General features: G+C 40.0%; 1 protein-coding gene across 16 annotated transcripts in view; it reads left to right on the forward strand.

The window, feature by feature from the left end:
* Xiap (X-linked inhibitor of apoptosis) overlaps window positions 1-18519 on the forward strand; it is a 50052-nt gene that overhangs the window by 14148 nt on the left and 17385 nt on the right. The window contains exon 1 of one of the 16 annotated variants that reach the window (XM_011250977.3): window positions 4075-18415. The exons of the other annotated variants lie outside the window; for them this stretch is intronic. The gene's annotated coding sequence lies outside the window, so the exon portion shown is untranslated. Of the gene's footprint in view, window positions 1-4074; window positions 18416-18519 lie in introns of those variants that run through there. 16 annotated transcript variants of the gene reach the window in all.

Genomic DNA, 18519 nt, shown 5'->3' on the forward strand with positions numbered 1-18519 from the left:
CTCTGTGTAGCCCTGGCTGTCCTGGAACTCACTCTGTAGACCAGGCTGGCCTCGAACTCAGAAATCTGCCTGCCTCTGCCTCCCAAGTGCTGTGATTAAAGGCATGCACCACCACTGCCTGGCTTCACCTTATTTTTTAGGCTTAATTTTAGTGTGTGTGTATATGTGTGTGTCTGTCTCTGTATCACATGTATATGTGGGTACATATCCCATGGTAGTATATATGTAGAATTAGTGCCTTTCATCCACCTTTATGGTGATTAAATTCAAGGAATCAGGCTTTTATGGCAAGCTGTTTTACTCAGTGAAACATCTTTCAAACCCTGTGTCTTTGTGTTTGAGAGTATTTTTGCCTGCCTGGTTTTCACTATGTACCTCAGGGAGGCCTTGAATTTGGGATCTTCCTCCTCAGCCTCATGTGAGGCTGGGACTATAGATGTGATGTACTGACTCCTCTACCTGCTTCATGGTCTGGTTGTACAGTTATATTGAAGAAGATGATAGATGGTGAAAAACAGTTACTGATTGTACAGTGCAACGGAAATAAGTAACTCTGATCCAGATAGTTGGACTGAGTTCAGACTTTGTAGTTTTGAAGTATGACAGTCTGCTATGTAGCCCAGGAGGGACTTTTGTGAGACAGAGTCTCTCTGTGTAACAAACAACCTTGCATGTCCTAGAACTCATAGAAATCTACCTGCCTCTGCCTCCCGAGTGCTGGGATTAAAGGCGTGCACCACCACGCCCGGTTTGGGATAATTTTAATCACCATAGATGGAGAAAAAAAGATACTTACAACAAAAGCAAATGTGCATCCACCACCTCTTGGACTTGAATTCTTTTTTTTTTTTTTTTTTTTTTTTTGGTTTTTCGAGACAGGGTTTCTCTGTGTAGCCCTGGCTATCCTGGAACTCACTTTGTAGACCAAGCTGGCCTCAAACTCAGAAATCCGCCTGCCTCTGCCTCCCGAGTGCTGGGATTAAAGGCGTGTGCCACACCACACCCGACTAGATTTGAATTCTTAATCTTTCCATTGTAGCTTCCTGGTCTCTTGAGTGCTAGTATTATAGGCCTGATATAGCCATGCCAGGTTAAGATAGACTTTTTGTTAGAGATGGTATGTAGACTTGGACAGTCTTGAATTCATGGTCAGTTTTCCTATTTCTTTTCTTTTTTCTTTTTTTTTTTCTTTCTGATTTTTCGAGACAGGGTTTCTCTGTGTAGTCCTGGCTGTCCTGGAACTCACTCTGTAGACCAGGCTGGCCTCTAACTCAGAAATTCGCCTGCCTCTGCCTCCCAAGTGCTGGGATTAAAGGTGTGTGCCACCACTGCCCAGCCCAGTTTTTCTATTTCTGATTTTTGAGTACTGGTATTATATGCCACCATGTCTGACTAAGACTGAATTTTTTTTTAAGACTATTTGGTTAAATGGAGAAAAGATCTACTTCGCATCTGTACTTATATATGTAATTTACATTTTTATATTTCTATAATCATTTTAGTTACTTGGAACCTGTCCAGGATGGGACACTACTATAATTCCATTACTCATTATGAGCAGAGACAGGAAGACCTTGAACTCATAGACAGCCTTAGCTACATAGTAAACCCCATCTCAAAGTGAACAGGCTAGGCCTCTCACCTTGCATTCGTTCCTAGGTCATACTTTAGAACTTTCCCAAGCACAGGAAGGTTAGGAAGCCTTCCATTCTCATAGCTCAGGAGAGTCTGCCAAGGATGTTGATAGGAATTTCTTTAGAATTCTGTTAGTCACAAGAATTTGTGTTTGAATCTTGATTCCTTTTTGTCTTTCATTTGCCACATTACATCTGATGAGTAACCACCAGGGAGAAGTAGAGTTTGCCCATTTTATATATGAAAGCTGTGAGTGTGTGTGTGTCTTATCAACGAAATCAGATATCACGTATCAAACCATTCTAAGTTATAAGAGAACATTGACAAATTTTAGTTATTATCAAAGGAAACATGGTAGAAGAAAAGAGGGCAGAATATAGAAAATAACCTAAATTAAGGTGATTTCTCATTTCATTTCAGGACAGTTTTTGGATTATAACATTTTATCTGCAGCTAAGCATTTAGCTATATAATGGTAACAAGGAAAATAAAAATTTCGAGATAGTGTTTGGTACTCGGGGACATTAAATATGTACTTTTAAGTCTAGGTTATCTTTACTGAGGTAGATTACTTTGTCCGTTTATAAGTTAAAAGCCAGGCAGAGCTAGGCTTGTTGGTGCATTGCTATATATAATACAAGCACTTGGGATATGAAGGCAGGAGGATCAGGAGTTCTAGGCCAGCCTGCGATACATAGTAAGTTTTAAGTCAGACTTTCATGACAGCCTACCTTAAAAAAAAAAGTAAAATAAATTAAATGAAAATAAAACCTAGTCAGGATAATCCTACCAAATGTTTTACTATAGACAACAATGTTGTTTATAGATAGAGCAAAATGTTTTTATAATGGGAAAAAGAAAAAAGGCTGCCATGCGGGCGGGGTGGTGCACGCCTTTAATCCCAGCACTTGGGAGGCAGGCAGATTTCTGAGTTCGAGGCCAGCCTGGTCTACAGAGTGAGTTCCAGGACAGCCAGGACTATACAGAGAAACCCTGACTCAAAAAAATCAAAAAATCAAAAAAAGAAAAAAGGCTCCCATCAGGAATTTGTTTCAAAGACCTGGCATTGGGGGGGGGGGTACACACTTGTTATCACAGTACTCAAGAGACTGAAAGAGGAAGATCATAACTTTTGAGGCTAGTCTGCACTACATACCCAGTATGGCATTATCTCAGAGAAGGAGATAGGGGAGGGACTCTGTGAAGAGGACCAGGAGAAGGGCAGCTATTGGGATGTAAAAATAGTAAAAAGACAGCTAAATAGCCAGGCCTAGCAGCACAAATCTGCACATTTGTAATCCTCACACTTGGGAGAAAGAGGCAGGTGAATCAACATCAGTGCTGGTGAGATGAATCAGTGTACAAAGTTGCTGGCCACCAAGCCTGACCCCCGAGGTAATCCCTAACCCACGTAGTGAAATGAGAGCTGGCAACTGTTAAGTTTATGACCTCCCTCCTTCCTGCTAGAAAACAAGTATATGGCTAGCCTGGGCTATGTGAGGCCCTGTCTCAAAAGTAAACAAAACAATTTGTTTCAGCACTTGCGTGCAAGCGATTTCTAACATGAACATAAAATAAAAATACTTTATTCTTGGATCTAAGAGTACAACCCTGGTAGAATATTTTCCTCATGTGCATGGGCCTTGGCTTCTTTTCTAAGGATTGAATAATAGTAATAATTTATTCTGAGAAATTTTTAGGGTGGGTAATTAACCCATTTACCAAATCACCCACTAAATGAACACCCAACATGGCGTTATGGGATCACCTGATTGTAATTATTATACCCTGATCACTGTCAGAATAAGTTACCTAATTGACTATAGAAGATCAGGATAACCTGTAATTCTCTCTATGGCCTTGGTCAATTTTTCATTTCTATATGCCTTAGTATCTTAATCTGTGAAAGGAATGACTTCTGTTATCCTGATTAACATGTAGTACATTTCATGAATTGTTTTTTAATATTTTGAGACCATCTCATTTTTTACCTCTGACTGGCCTGGACCCCACAGACGTCTTGCTGTCCCAAGGCATGTCCCAGCTCATTGTGTGCAATTTAGTTTGTGAATGTTTATAAACATAAAATACTTTTAATTTTCAGTATAATTGTATCTCAACCTCTGTCCCTTTATAAAAGGTATATGAGGAATAAAATGAAGAGTAAACAAAAGTTATTTGAGGTTCAGTTTTGGCTTGAAGAGGCATAGTCCATTGTGTATATTAAGCCTCTAAAATCATACGCCCTTTTTCTTCCTTCCCTTTCCCTTTCCCTTTCCCTTTCCCTTTCCCTTTCCCTTTCCCTTTCCCTTTCCCGTTCCCGTTCCCGTTCCCGTTCCCTTTCCCTTTCCCTTTCCCTTTCCCTTTCCCTTTCCCTTTCCCTTTCCCTTTCCCTTTCCCTTTCCCTTCCTTCCTTCCTTTCTCTTTTTGGAGACAGGGTTTCCCTATGTATTTCTGGGGGAGTGCCCTAGAACTCATTATGTAGACCAGGCTGCCCTCAGATTCACAGATTTGCCCGCTGCTGTCTCTCTAGTGCTAAGATTAAAGGTGTGCATCACCAAAATCCTCCTAATTATTTTTTACAAGGCAATAAATGAATGGTTAGAGATCAGTTAAAAATACTTTTCAACTTGAAAACTAATGAGCTAGATCCAAATGTGACTTGTAAGCTAAAGCAGGGCACATTGAAGGCCAGCCTGAAGTACATAGTGAGTTCTAGGCAAACCTGTTCTACAGACTAAGATTCTATCTCAAAAATAGATTTTCATTCACTCCAATAAAGTAGCAGTCAGAAAGTAACTGGTCTTTTAACCCGTTTTGTGGCTGAGTTCTTTCCATCTAAACAGTGCAAGTGTCAGAAATGTGTCCTGCCCATCACTGAGACTCTACCTTTATCGTCTGTCTCTTGTCTAACCTGGTGATCAACAATAATGACATCAGTTTACAATTTCTCCTCTTGTATGTTTTCCTCCTAGACAGTAGCAAACTGGCAACAAATCTCAGGTAGCAAAGTAAAGAAAGAACCTTTCTCTCTTCCCATAATTTATGAAAATTGTCTTCAATAAAAAGTCAAAGCCTGGCAGTACAAGGTCTCAATACTCAGTTAATTTGGTTAATGTATTCACAGATGAAGCATTTTGACATGGACAGTAGCCAGATGGCACTCTATCTGGTGGGCAGGATTGTATGATGGCCCCCTGATAAATTAAAAGTATACCTGCTTAGTCTTTTGATTAGAATTCAGAATGCTTGCTGGATAAAATTTAAGTGGTGAAAGAAGGAAAGAAAGGAGAAAATAAATCAGCATTAGCATTACTCAGCTACCTTTTCGGGTTGGAGGAGGGAGAGGGCCTATTGCTTTACAGGTTGCAGGCCATCATTGAGGGAAGTCTGGGCAGGAACCTGGAGCTCAGCCTTCTCTCTTTTTTAGTAATTAATTAATTTATTTATTTATTCACTTGAGATCCAGTCACACACACTCCCCAATGGCTCAGCTGTTAAATGCTAGGCTCACAACCAAAAATATAAGAGATAACATTTTGTTTTAGTGATAGGGTCTCACACTGTGGCTCAGGCTTGCTTGGAAATCACTGTGTATCCCAGGCTCACTTCAAACATTGAGTCGTTTTCCTGCTTCAACCTTTTCAATGTGGAAATTATATACTTGTGAGTCACTGTGCCGTGCAACAATAGAATTTCAGTGTATAACGTTGCCACTTTATGCTTTTATTATTGAGTTAGATGGTTTACATCGTCGTCATCATCATCATCATGCTGGGGCTCCCAGGACCTCCTGCATGCTAAGTAGGCATTGTAGCAATTAGTTATACCAAAGACTTATACCTAGCTTTTTAACTTAATAGAGTATCCTGACAATATATCTGTTATCATTTAGTATTCATCTAAAACCTGAGCTTCGGGGGGCTTTTGTTGTTGTTTGCTGTTTCTGGGGATGGAATGCCCATGCATATTGGACAAATGTTCTACCACTGACTACAGCACCCCTGGTCCTAAAGTCTAGGATTTGAGGGTTTTTTTTTCCCCTTGGTTTTTCGAGACAGGGTTTCTCTGTGTAGCCTTGGCTGTCTTGGAACTCACTTTGTAGACTAGGCTGACCTCGAACTCAGAGATCCCCTCTGCCTCCCAAGTGCTGGGATTAAAGGTGTGTGCCACCACACCCAGACACTTGAGGGTCTTTTTAGTGTGTGTATGTCTTATAATGTTTTGCAGGGGAGGGGTGAGTGAATTGGGGGGGACATAGGTGCCACAGCATGCATGTAGAAGTTAGAGGGACACTTTGTGGAATCAGTTACCGTTCTCCCTCCCTTCTTTCTCTCCTTCTGTCCATCAGTATATCTATCTTCCCTCCCTCCCTCCCTTCCCCCCTCCATCCCTACCTTCCTGCTTTTACCTAGGAACTGTAGATTAAACTCAGGGTGCCAGGCCTTTACCTGATGAGCCATCTCACCTGACCAACCTAAGTTTATAGTGGTTGTATATGGTTCCATATTATTATAGTGGTTGTATATGGTTCCACATTACCTTAGTACTGTCTTCTGTTTAATATTGTGGCTTTGGTTTTGTTTTAGGGGGTGGTTTTATTGTTGTTTTGAGACTTGGTTTCTTTGTGTAGCCCTGGATGTCCTAAAACTAGCTCTGTAAATCAGACTGGCCTCAAACTCACAGAGACCTACCTGTCTGACTCTGCCTCCTGTGTTCTAAGATCAAAGTCATGTGCCAACCACTGCCGGTGAATATTCTGGTTATGTATATTTATGAATAGCACCTTTTATGTTATTTCTGTTACTGACAGTTGAACCCAGGTCCTTGCATATGATAAGCTCACTTTGTATACTGTTTTTTGTTTGTCTTTTGAGGCAGGGTTTTCCTGTAGTCCTGACTAGCTAGCCTCTAGTTTAGCAGGACTTAGCTAACTTAGCTACTATGGTGGTTTGAATGAAAATGGCTCCCATAGACTCATAGGGAGTGATTGTTGAAGTAGCCTTGTTGAAGTAGGTGTGGCCTTGTTGGAGAAAGTGTGTCACTCTGGGTATGAGATTCAGAAGCTCAAGCCAGGCCCAGTGGCTCTTTTCCTGCTGATCCAAATGTAGAGCTCTCAGGTTCCTTCTCTAGCACAGTGTCTGCCTGGACGCTGCCATGCTTTCTGCCATGATGATAACGGACTAAACCTCTGAACTGTAAGCCAGCTGCAGTTAAATGCTTTTCTTTATAAGAATTGCCTTGGTCATGGTGTCTCTTCACAGCAATAACCCACTGACTGAGACAGCCATGATCTGGTTTTATTTCCCTGAGTGTAACGTATCAGTATTAGTTTTTGTCTTTTGTCCCATACCTTTACATGTATGTGAGTTACATTGATTTGTGATACTGATCATTGCCAAATAAGGTAAAAATACCATTTTGTCACAATGAAACCCATCACATTGAATAGGAATTTAAAAGTTGTTTTGATTACAAATGAGATTTAATAGTTTTGCATATATTTTCAAATCTTTATTGTACCTATTTGTAAATATTCTGATTTGCTGTTGCCACATTCATCTCTTTCTAGGTAGAATTATAAGTGAATTCGTGACTTTCCTTAAAGCCACTCTTGGACTGGGCTGGTGAAATGGCTCAGCTGGTAAGAGCACTGACTGCTCTTCCAAAGGTCCTGAGTTCAAATCCCAGCAACCACATGGTGGCTCACAACTACCTGTAATGAGATCTGACACCCTCTTCTGGAGTGTCTGAAGACAGCTACAGTGTACTCACATACATTAAATAAATAAATAAATAAATATTTTTTAAAAAGCCACTGTTGGTTATGAAAACATGATGGATTAGAAGGAGGTACTACTGATACAAGATCCATTTCTACTTGAGAGCATTTAATATTGGTGTGAAAAACAAGTAAGATACAAACAGATTTAGCCAGGGCCTTCCCTATTAACATTGTATTTATTTAGAGAGTGAGCATGCTGTATACACCTGAATTTTGGAGATGAGCGAACAACCTTTGGGAGTTGGTTCTCTGCTACCATGTTGGTCCTAGGCTTGATGGAATTGGTCCACTGACCCATTTTGCCAGCACAGGGCATTCTATTTTTATTAACTTTTTTTTTCCCGGTTTTTCGAGGCAGGGTTTCTCTGTGTAGGCCTGACTGTCCTGGAATTCTCTATGTAGCTAGCCTCGAACTCAGAGATCTGCCTGCCTCTGCCTCCCAAGTGCTGGGATTAAAGGCATGTGGCACCACTGCCCGGCTGATATTGTTGATAGTAGTTAGAAATTGTGAACTTGATGTCCAGCAACCAGAGTGGGTATACTGACTCCCACTTGTAATTCCAGCACTCAGGAGGCTTTGAGTTTGAAACCAATGCATGCTAAGTAGTGAGTGAGTAATAAGACATTAAGTCCTTTTCCCCAACCTCAAAGTGCAGTAGTGAAGTGCATAGCTATAGAGTAGAGAGCTACTGGGCTAATGAAATCAATAGATAGCTCTCAAAAGATGAAATATTAATAGCCAATAAACATAAAAGTGTCCACTATCCTCAGCCATAAAGAAAATAGAAATAAAACAGCACTGAGATACCATTTCATATCAGTCAAAATGGCCTTTTTTTTTTTTTTTTTTTTTTTTTTTTTGGTTTTTCGAGACAGGGTTTCCCTGGAACTCACTTTGTAGACCAGGCTGGCCTCGAACTCAGAAATCCACCTGCCTCTGCCTCCCGAGTGCTGGGATTAAAGGCATGCGCCACCATACCTGGCTAAAAATGGCCATTTTTAATGTGTATTATTTTCAATATTTCCTCTAGATAAATTCATAGACAAAGTTTTTAAGATGACAGTATTCATGTTTAAAGTTTTGTTTTTTTTTTTTAACATACACTGCCAGGATACTTTCCAGGACAGTGGGCCAATTTTATTCTTCCCGTGGTAACTATTTATATCAAATAGTTTATATCAATGTTTTTATTAATTTGAGAATATCATATAATATATTTTGACAGTATTCACCCTTACTCCTTTTACAGAATGGCTGTTAGTAAAACAAACAAAACAAAACCCTAGCAAATGTTGAGAATTGGAGTATGGAGAGAAGGGAGCCTTCACTTGCTGGTGGGGGAATGTGAATTAGTCTAGCCACTATAGAAACCTGGAGGTTTTTCAGAAAAGTATACTTTTACTTTTTCTTTTCATGTAGGGTCTCTTGTGGCCAGAGATGCTCTTGAATTCCTTATCCTCCTGCCTCCACCTCCCATGTGCTGGGATGAGCAGCCCGTGCCAGCACACCTCACTTTGTTTATTTGCCTGTATGTTTATTGAAGCAGGTCTCATTCTGTAGCACAGGTTGGTCTGGAACTCTCTGTAACCCTGCTGGCTGTGAGGTTGTGGCTATTCTCCTGCCTCTCCCTCCTAAATGAAGTTAAACACGTGTGCCACTACTGGATGTCTAGAGACTTTTGAAATGCCTATACATGCTTCTGTATTCCTAGACCATTTTTGGAAGGATACATAAGAGACTAGTGAGAGTGATTGATTGCTTCTAGGAAGGGCCCTGGAGGTTTAAGGTACAGGAGTGGATAGATAGAGGTTGAATTCGTTAGGTGGTTTATGTCCACTTAATAGGTGTTTTTAAAGTCAAAGTCACACTGTAAAACAATTAGTTGTTCTGTACCTTATTTGAAAATAGGGTTTTCATAGAAAAATCAATTTAAGATGATACCATCAGAGTGAACTCTAGTTTATTCTGGCTGCCCTGGCTGTTCTGGAACTCCCTATGTAAACCAGGTTGGCCTTGATTTCACAGATCTGCCTGTCTCTGTCTCCCAAGTGCTAAGCTTAGAGGTATGTACCACCATTCCCAGCAAAGCTACTTCTTAATGTATTTTTACCACATCGAGAAAATATCCTTCAAATTTGAATATTTTGTTTATTCATTGTTTTAAATAGCACACAATTATTATAAAAGCATCCATACATAATTAATAGACCATAGGAACTTTTGTTTCTTTCTTATATTCTTAAATTTTTGTATGTAATTATATTTTATTACTTGTGTGCATTGTACCATAAATATTAAAGAGTTCTGCCAAAAAGAAAGTAGGTGTTCTAAGTGTGTATGTGGGGAGTGATCTATAAACTATCAATGACAGGTAGATACTACATAGTTAATCTTAATCTTTATTATTATCTTATATATACTAGTGTTTTGTTTGCATGTGTGTGTATGGGCACATGAGTACCTGATTTCTCCAGAGGCAAGAGGGCTATTGGATCCCCTGGAAATAGAGTTACATACAGTTGTGAGCTGCCATATTGGTGCTAGGAGCTGACCCCAAGTCCTCTGAAAGAACAGCCAGTGATCTTAATTGCTAAGTTATCTCTCATGCATCCTATGTATGTTTTTTAAGATGGGGTTTGTGGTATAATCCTACTAAAAACCCATCAAGTCAGGCTAAGGATATAGCTCCATGATAGAGCACTGGCCCCCAATATGATCCACAGGAGAACATACACAACAAAAAGAAGAGAATGCAAAGTCTTTATGTAAAAACATATACTAGGATTTTGTTTGTGTAAAATGATTTTTCTATCTAAAACATTATGGTACTAGAACTCATTAAAAGAATATAAATGTGTTAGGCATAGCTTTCTGCAGTCCCAGTTTATGAAAGGCTGAGGCAGGAGGATGGTGAGTTTATTGCTAGCTCTAGACAAACCTGGGCTAACCTCTGATAAAACCTTGTTTCAACTCTCCCCTTGCTCCCATAAAATAAATAAATGCACACCAGAAGCTTGAAATGATGCTACAGGCCTGTAATCCTAGCACTTAGAGAGCTAAAGAGGAGGATGACAAGTTCAGTAGCTTGCCTGGACTACAAAGCAGGGTCAAGGTGAGTCTGCTGAGTGATAGCTACCCGGTCTCAGACTTTAGAATGGGCTAGTGAGATGCCTCAGCAGTTAAAGAAAGCATTGCTGTGCTAGCCGGCTGAATCAAGTTCAGTCCCCAGAAGCCGTGCAGAGGTGGGAGGAAGAGCTGACTCCATCCACAAAGCTCCACTCTGGCTCTGTATACTCATGCTCTGGATTGCGTATGCCTTTCCCCCAAGTGTGCACATAAAGTTAAGTTTTGAAGGTAAGTGAAAATGTTAAAACCCTAAGATAGGTGAGGATATAATCCAGCCTTCTGTCTCTTTCTTGCCTAGTACTTGTAAGGTTAGTCTCCAGCACCACAAAGCAACAAAAAGCTTACTAATATTACAAATAAGCAGACAAGAATTCCAGTAAGACTGAAAAGTAGGGCTATATTATGAAAGGAGTCTCATTATAGAGGCAATGAAATTTACCTTTTAAAACTATTTAGAGTTGCCAGGAGGTGGTGGGACATGTATTCCCAGTGCTCGGAGGCGGGGGCAGGTGGATGTCTTGATTTCGAGGCCATTCTGGTTTGCAGAGTGAGGTCCAGGACAGTCAGGACTGCACATGGAAACCCAGTCTCTAAAAATAAAACAAAAAAGAAAAGAAATAAAAATGCAACCAGACTAAAGATGATGTACGTCTTTAATCTCAGCACTCAGGAGACAGAGGCAGGTGGATCTCTGTATTCAAGACCAGCCAGAGCTACATAGTAAGACCTTGTCTCAAAATAAAATAAAAGAATAGGGGCCGATAAGATAGGTCAGCAGTAAAATATGCGTTGTCTGCCAAGTATCATGACCTGAGTTCAATCCCGTGGGCACACATGATGAAAGAAGGGATCTGATCCCTGCATGTTGTTCTCTGATTTCCACATGCATGGTGTGGTACAAGCTCCCTGACCTACAAAATAAATGAATAGAACTTTTAAATATACAAGAGCCTAGTGTGGAACACATCCTTAAACCCAGCAGTTAGGAGATGATAGTCAAAGGGCCCTGAGTTCAAGGCTGCCCTGGGCTACATAGGATGCTGCCCTCCTTCCTCATTTTTCCTGTTTCCCTCAAAAATAGAATAATAACAACAATAAAGTAGTAGTAATACTTGGAAGCATAAGAGCAGAGATTGTCACTAGAATTTATATGCCTAAGAAAAAATTAATTGGGCTCTGGAAAAATAAGTTAAATACACAAGCACTTAGAACAGAAATGTCATAGTCCTTTCAGTGTCATTCTGAAAACACTGTACTCTGCACAGTTTCTACACCAGAGACAACAAATTGAAACACAACTCATGTATCTGGTAAAGGCAACTCTTTTTAGATTTAAAATCCACCTTTTAACAATTGCTAAACAATTTTAATATTTTTAAAGCTTTATTGAAATATAATTCAACTGCTATAAAATTAGTATACATAGCTCAGTGCTAGATCATTTGCTTAGCAGGCATGAGACCATGAGTTTCATCTCTTGTACCACGAAAGTAAGGAATGCATGAAGTCTATGTGCTGTTTCATGATTTTAGTGTGTTCACAGAGTTGGGAAGCTATCATCACGATCTTAAGTTTTAGTCCCACTGCTGCCAACAACACCCAGTTTCCACTTGTACTTACTCCCCAGTTCCATCCTTTAGTCCTAAACAGCAGCCAATACAGCACAGTAAGTGGGAGGCCTATGGTACGTTTGTGGGAGAGCATCTACATCTATAATAGAAAAGAGAAGTCTAAAGACTTAGAGCATACCAGTGACTTTCTGTGGTAAATAAAACAAAGTGAATCAGTTAAAACACCCACATACCATGGCTGTGTGCATGTGTGGAGGTCAGAAGGCAACCTTGGTTCTCACCTTTCACCTTGTTCAAGGCAGGGTTCTTTCGTTGTTTTCCCACTATGTGTGCTGGTTAGCTGGTCCCTGAACTTCCAGGGATTCTACTGTTTCTACCTTTCATCTCACAATAGGACCCCTGGGATTACAGATGCTTTCCATATCTGTCCGTCCAGAGATTCAAACTCAAGCCATCACATTTGGATGGCAAGCGATTTTTACCCACTGAGCCATCTCCCCAGTCAAGTTAAAACCTTTTTTTATTATGTAAGTAACATAATGTTATCAAAGTCACTGTTTACTGCTTCTCTAGTCCTCTGTATAAAAATCCTAAACAGTAGGTTGTAAGTAGCCTTAAGATAGGTAGCTCTAAATAAGTGAAATAGTAGCTATAAGATAGTTACATTAACTCTCATTATTATCATTATTAAGTCTTCCTGACTTAATCATGTCTGCATGATCTACCAAAATGTTAACAGATCTCTTATGAACATTTTACAGTAATCAAACTGCTTAAAGTTCCCAGGTTTTGCCTTTTTTGTTTAAGTGAAATTTGGTGCTGACCTTGTTCTTGACTTCCATATCCACAGTTAGTGCTGAGCACTCCCTTGGGAGTGACAGGCAGGCTTGTAAGCACCTGTAATGGATGCGCCTGCACATGCAGCTGCGTCTCATTTTGGTTTCCTCTCTTTTTTTTTTTATTAATCATTCCATTCATTTACATCTCATGATACTCTTCTTCCTGGTTAGCCCTCCACAAGCCCCATCCCATCTGTCCTCTACCCCTACCCCTTTGCCTCTAGGACAGTGCTCCTCCACCCACCCACTCTCACCCAACTTCCACTCTTCTACTAGCAGTTTCCTTCCTTTCTTTCCGTTCATCCATGTTCTCCTTCCTTCCTTCCTTTGTTTAGTTTGGTTTTCAGGTAAGGTCTCACTGTATATTCCAGGCTGGCCTGGAGCTTACTCTATAGATAGCCATGGTTGGTCTTGACCTCCCAGCAATCGTCCTGCCTCAAACTCCCAAGTGCCATTCAGGCACGAATCACCCTGCCTGCCTTTTAAAGACATTTTGAGATAAAGATCATGTGTAATGTTGTAAGCATTCTAATACACACACACACACACACACACACACACACACACACACACAAACAAGACAGGGTCTCATAATATAGGTCTGTCTGTCCTGAAACTCACTATGTAGACCAAGCTAGCCTCAAACTCACAGATACCCTGCTACCTCTGTCTTCCCTTCCCTCCCAAGTGCTAGGGTTAAACACGTGTGGCATTACTCCTAACACGTTTTTCCTACTAGCTATAATCATGTCCCAGTAAAGTTCGTCGTCTTCAATACTGTTGCTGCGATACTGTCATTGCACAAACTTAGTTTTCAATTCATTGAATAGTATATACTGGGTCTTGATAATTATTATGCCTTAATATAGAAGCAATCTGTTAAAAAATTTGTTAATTAATTTGCAGTTGGTAAGTTGGCATTGTTTTTGTTTCTGTATGTCTTAACCTACTTCCTTCTCATTTTCTCTTTAGGTTAGCATTCAATCCTCTTGTCTTAGCACTTAACCATAGTCTTCTTTATACAGCTGACTAGGGTGTGCGCGTGCGTGTGTGTGTGTGTGTGTGTGTGTGTGTTTTACTTTTTGTGAGGGAGAGAGGATCTTATGTAATCAAATTGTTCTTGAACTCACTAGTAACAGAGGCTGCCCTTGGACTCCTGACTCCACCTCCCATGTGCAACTAATTCCAACATTCATGTCTGTTTTAAACATCTTATATCACCATCGTAAAATTTTCCAAGTCTGTCATAAAGCATGGACCATTGCTTGCTATCCGATTATGTTACATTCTTGACTTCCATAGTGCTGTTTCCCTCGGGATTTTTCTTTTTAGGACAAAGCTTTCTTTGACATGTGTTCTTCCTCACTTTTCTCCATTTCCGGTTAGCCTGAGTGTACTGATAGAGAGAAGCCGTAAATTATCTCAGCATACTCTCTTGCATGTCAAATCTTTTTCTTTTCTGTTATGTTTTCCCAGTAGGCATATACCCTGTTTTTTTTTTCACAATTCTGTGCTTTTTGTAGAATTATACTTCTCTCCCAACCCCAGGTTCCCCCCCTTCTGTGTGTATGTGTGTAAGTTTTATTGCATGACCATATATGGGAGAGTCACACGTAGGCAAAGTACAACTTGGTGGAGTTGTCTTCTGTCTGACCTTTACTGTTACATTGCTCGTCAGGATTTAAGTCAAGCCACAGACTTTGTGGAATAGGTGCCTGTACCTACCAAGCTCGCTCGCGTGCTCTCTCTCTCTCCCTGGTTTCTCTTGGTTGTTACTTATCTTTCACTTTTAGCTCATCTGCTAACTCACTCTTGGCATTCTTGTACATTCTGCAATCAATGTATGTGCTGTATTCATTCAGATACTGCTTTCTAAACCTATGTAACCTAAAACCAGTAGAATGGGATTGATCCCTGAGCAAGTGGTCTCCTTTTATTTTTTTGAAGCAAGGTTCTTAAACTCACCTGGAAGTTGCCATCTTCTTGCCCCAGACTCTTGATTGCCAGGATTACAGGAGTGTGTTTTTAGATCCACCTAAAGTCTCCTCTTGGAAGCTTTACAGACAGGTGCTCCTAGACAGTGACAAAGTTTCACATATCTAGAATGAGATGAATAATTGAACTCACAAATGTCTGCCATTGTGAAATAAGATTAGACCTTTAATTTTATGTTTCAATTGTATCAAGTTAAGCATTACCTCAGGGAAGGTAAGTTTCATCATTTTGTTTATGCTGGCCATGCTTCAGGAATATTATAGACTTGAAGTCTATACTGCAGTCTCACTTTATTTTGTCCTATTTTATTTTATTTTATTTTTCAAGATAGGGATTCTCTATATCAACCACTACTGTCCTGGAATTTGCTCTGTAGTCCGGACTTGTCTTGAACTCATGGAGAACTGCCTGCCTCTGCCTCCAGAGTATTGGGAATAAAGGTGTGTGCACCACCTCTGCCCAGCCTGAAATTTCTTACTGATGGGAAGGACTCATATTCTCAAAGGCAACCCCATTCATCGTGTAGTGACTGCACTTGACTTTTAAAGCTCATTTATTTGTGGTGCTATAATGTTTTGGTTTTGAGGCAGCCAGAGGGCTCGTCAGGTAAAACCACTTGCTGCAAACCTGATGCCCTGTTTTTTGTCTTTTTGGAGTCCATGTGATAACAGGAGAACATTGGCTCCTGAAAGTTGTTCTCTGACCTCCACACATGTACTATGGCACATACACTGACCTGAACACACACACACACACACACACACACACACACACACTTTAAAATGCAAAAAATAAGTAAAATGTATTAAGTATATACATTGGCCTTAATTCCACTGTAAAGGTACATTGAATTTGGATTTCTTTCCCACATGTCAACCTTCCTTTCTTTTGGGATAGTCTTGTTTCTTCCAACTATTCCTCATATTCTATTGTCTTGAATGTTCTTCTAAGGACATGAAAATTGTCAGTGTCTCTCCTAAAGTGTGTTTGGAATTGGACGTAATCTTCATAATGTAGCTGAATTGGACATGAGTGTTCCACATCTGGACAGTAACGTAGTCTGAAGGCTGTGGGGTTTTTCTGCAGTCACGTAATGTTGGCTGTAATGAATTTGCAATTAACTAAAATCCCAATGTTTTTAAACTGGAAGTTCGCCTTTATGTGACTTCATTCTAAATCACTTGTTCGTTTCCCTAGTTATTTAATACTTTTTGGGGGGGGGGTGGAGACAGGGTTTCTCTGTAGCCCTGGCTGTCCTGGAACTCACTTTGTAGACCAGGCTGGCTTTGAACTCAGAAATCCGCCTGCCTCTGCCTCCCGAGTGCTGGGGTTAAAGGTGTGTGCCACCATGTCCGGCTTTAATACCTTTTTAAAAAATATATATAAACTTGAATATTTCTGTAGTAGGTTTCATCTCACTAGCTTATCAAGTAGCCTTTTTCTTCTTTGAATATTTTCTATCATTATCCAGCTTATGCTGATTCAATAAAGAACTTTGAACATTATTGTCAGAATGTTTTCAAACATCTGGAAAAATGACACAAAAGTATCTAAAATTGTATTCCAAAAAAATTTCTCAGAGATAGATAAAAGTCAGCTCTTCAGAGATATGTGAATACTAGTGAAAATTGGCAAAGCCACACAACCCTGAAGGATATTGTCATTTTTCAAGTGAGGCGTTTTTTAACATTACTCAAAGGGAATTGATATTCTAAGACATACTGTGCTTATATATATAATGCCCAAAGTTCTGTATAAATCTTCCCAAGATCTCAAAAACAAGACATCGTCACCATTCTGGTCTTTTGTTTGTTTGCTTTTTTCAGACAGGGTCTCATTATGTGGCCCAGGCTGGTTGGTTTCTAATCCAGTGTCCCATGCCTCAGCTCCCTAAGTCCCTAAATGTACTATTATATATATATATAAAACACACATACACACACACATGATCCAACATTTTCATAAGTCATTTTATTTTTATTTCATGTGCATTAGTATTTTGCCTGCATGTATGTCTGTTTGAGGGTGTTGGATTCCCTGGAACTGGAGTTACAGACAACTGTGAACTGCCATGTGGGTAATAGGAATTGAATGAACCCAGGTCCTCTGAAAGAGCAGCCAATACTCTTAACTGTTGAGCTATCTCTCCAGCCCTTAAAAATATTTTTAATTGACAGCAGTACTTATATAAGAGTATGGGATACAACATGGTATTTCACTACATGGTAAATATATGTTAAATAAGATCAAAGTAATTTTCATTGTCTTCTTCAGACTTGTTTATATTTTTGCATTGAAAATATTCAAAACTTGTCTGTTAACTATTTTAAAGTAGTCAGTTAATTCTTGTCAATCATAGTTTTCCTAGTTTACTACATACCATTTAGTAATGAGGGCCAGGTCAGTGGCTCAATGGCTAAAGCATATACTATGCAAGCATATACTATGCAAGCATATACTATGCAAGCATATAGAGGACCCGAGTTTTCATTCTTAGGACCCAAGGAAATGGTGGTTGGGCATGGTGGTGTACCCCTAAATCCAGTAGGAGACAGGATCTCCAGAGCAAGCTGTCTAGCTGACTAGACATGTCAGTGAGATCTAGGTTTTATTTAGAGATCTTGTCTCCACGAGTAAGATGCACCGAAAATTTGGGGTGATTTCCAACATCAACCTTGGACTTCCACATGCACAGGCCTGCTCCTATACATATTTAACACACACACACACACACACACACACACACACACACACACGGGGAAAAAAAAGTTCTGTATCGTGCAGGGCTTAGTGGTACATGCATGTAATCCCAGGAGTGTGGAGGTTTAGGCAGTAAATATGAGGCCAGCCTGGGTTACACAGTGAACTCAAAACAAAGGAGAACACTGTAAGTTACTTCTGTTCAGCTAGAGCACCCTTATTTATGCCCATTGACCGTCCTAGTTCCATTCAGTCTCCCTTCATCCAGGTTCCCTTAACTGCTGTGCTGTGAGGTTAACCTTTTAGCTTCCACATATATACCTAACACGTTCCCTTTCACATAATGTCATTCATTTCTATTTGTGTTGCTGCCAGTGGCAGAATTCTAATCTTTTTAAGGCTAAATATTATATTATGTGAATATACTACTTTTTTTGTCCATTCAGCAACAGTCAGCTAAAGCTGATTACACATACACACAGTACTATAACAAATGTGCACATGCAGGTGTCTCTTCAACATACTGCTTTCCTTAGCCTGGATGTATGCCCAGTGGTGAGACTGCTGGATCCTGTTTTAGAGCTGCCTTTGCTTTGTTTTGACGTTGTGTATCGTAGGCTGGCCTAAAACCTTGTTATGGAGCTGAGAATGAGCTTGCCATTCTGATCCTCTCACTTCTACCTCCTGAGTTCTGAGATTATAGATGTACTGCCACACCCAGTTTTTGTAGTGCTGAGGATTAAACCCAGGCCTTGAGCATCTAGTAAGTACTCTACTACTTGGGCAATATCCCCATCATTGTCTACTTGGTTAGGAAATTCTTTACTTTTAAACATGTGTATGTATGTGTCTGTGTACGAATGAGTA

The sequence above is a fragment of the Mus musculus genome, chromosome X, assembly GCF_000001635.26.
Source record: "Mus musculus strain C57BL/6J chromosome X, GRCm38.p6 C57BL/6J".
NCBI lineage: Eukaryota > Metazoa > Chordata > Mammalia > Rodentia > Muridae > Mus > Mus musculus.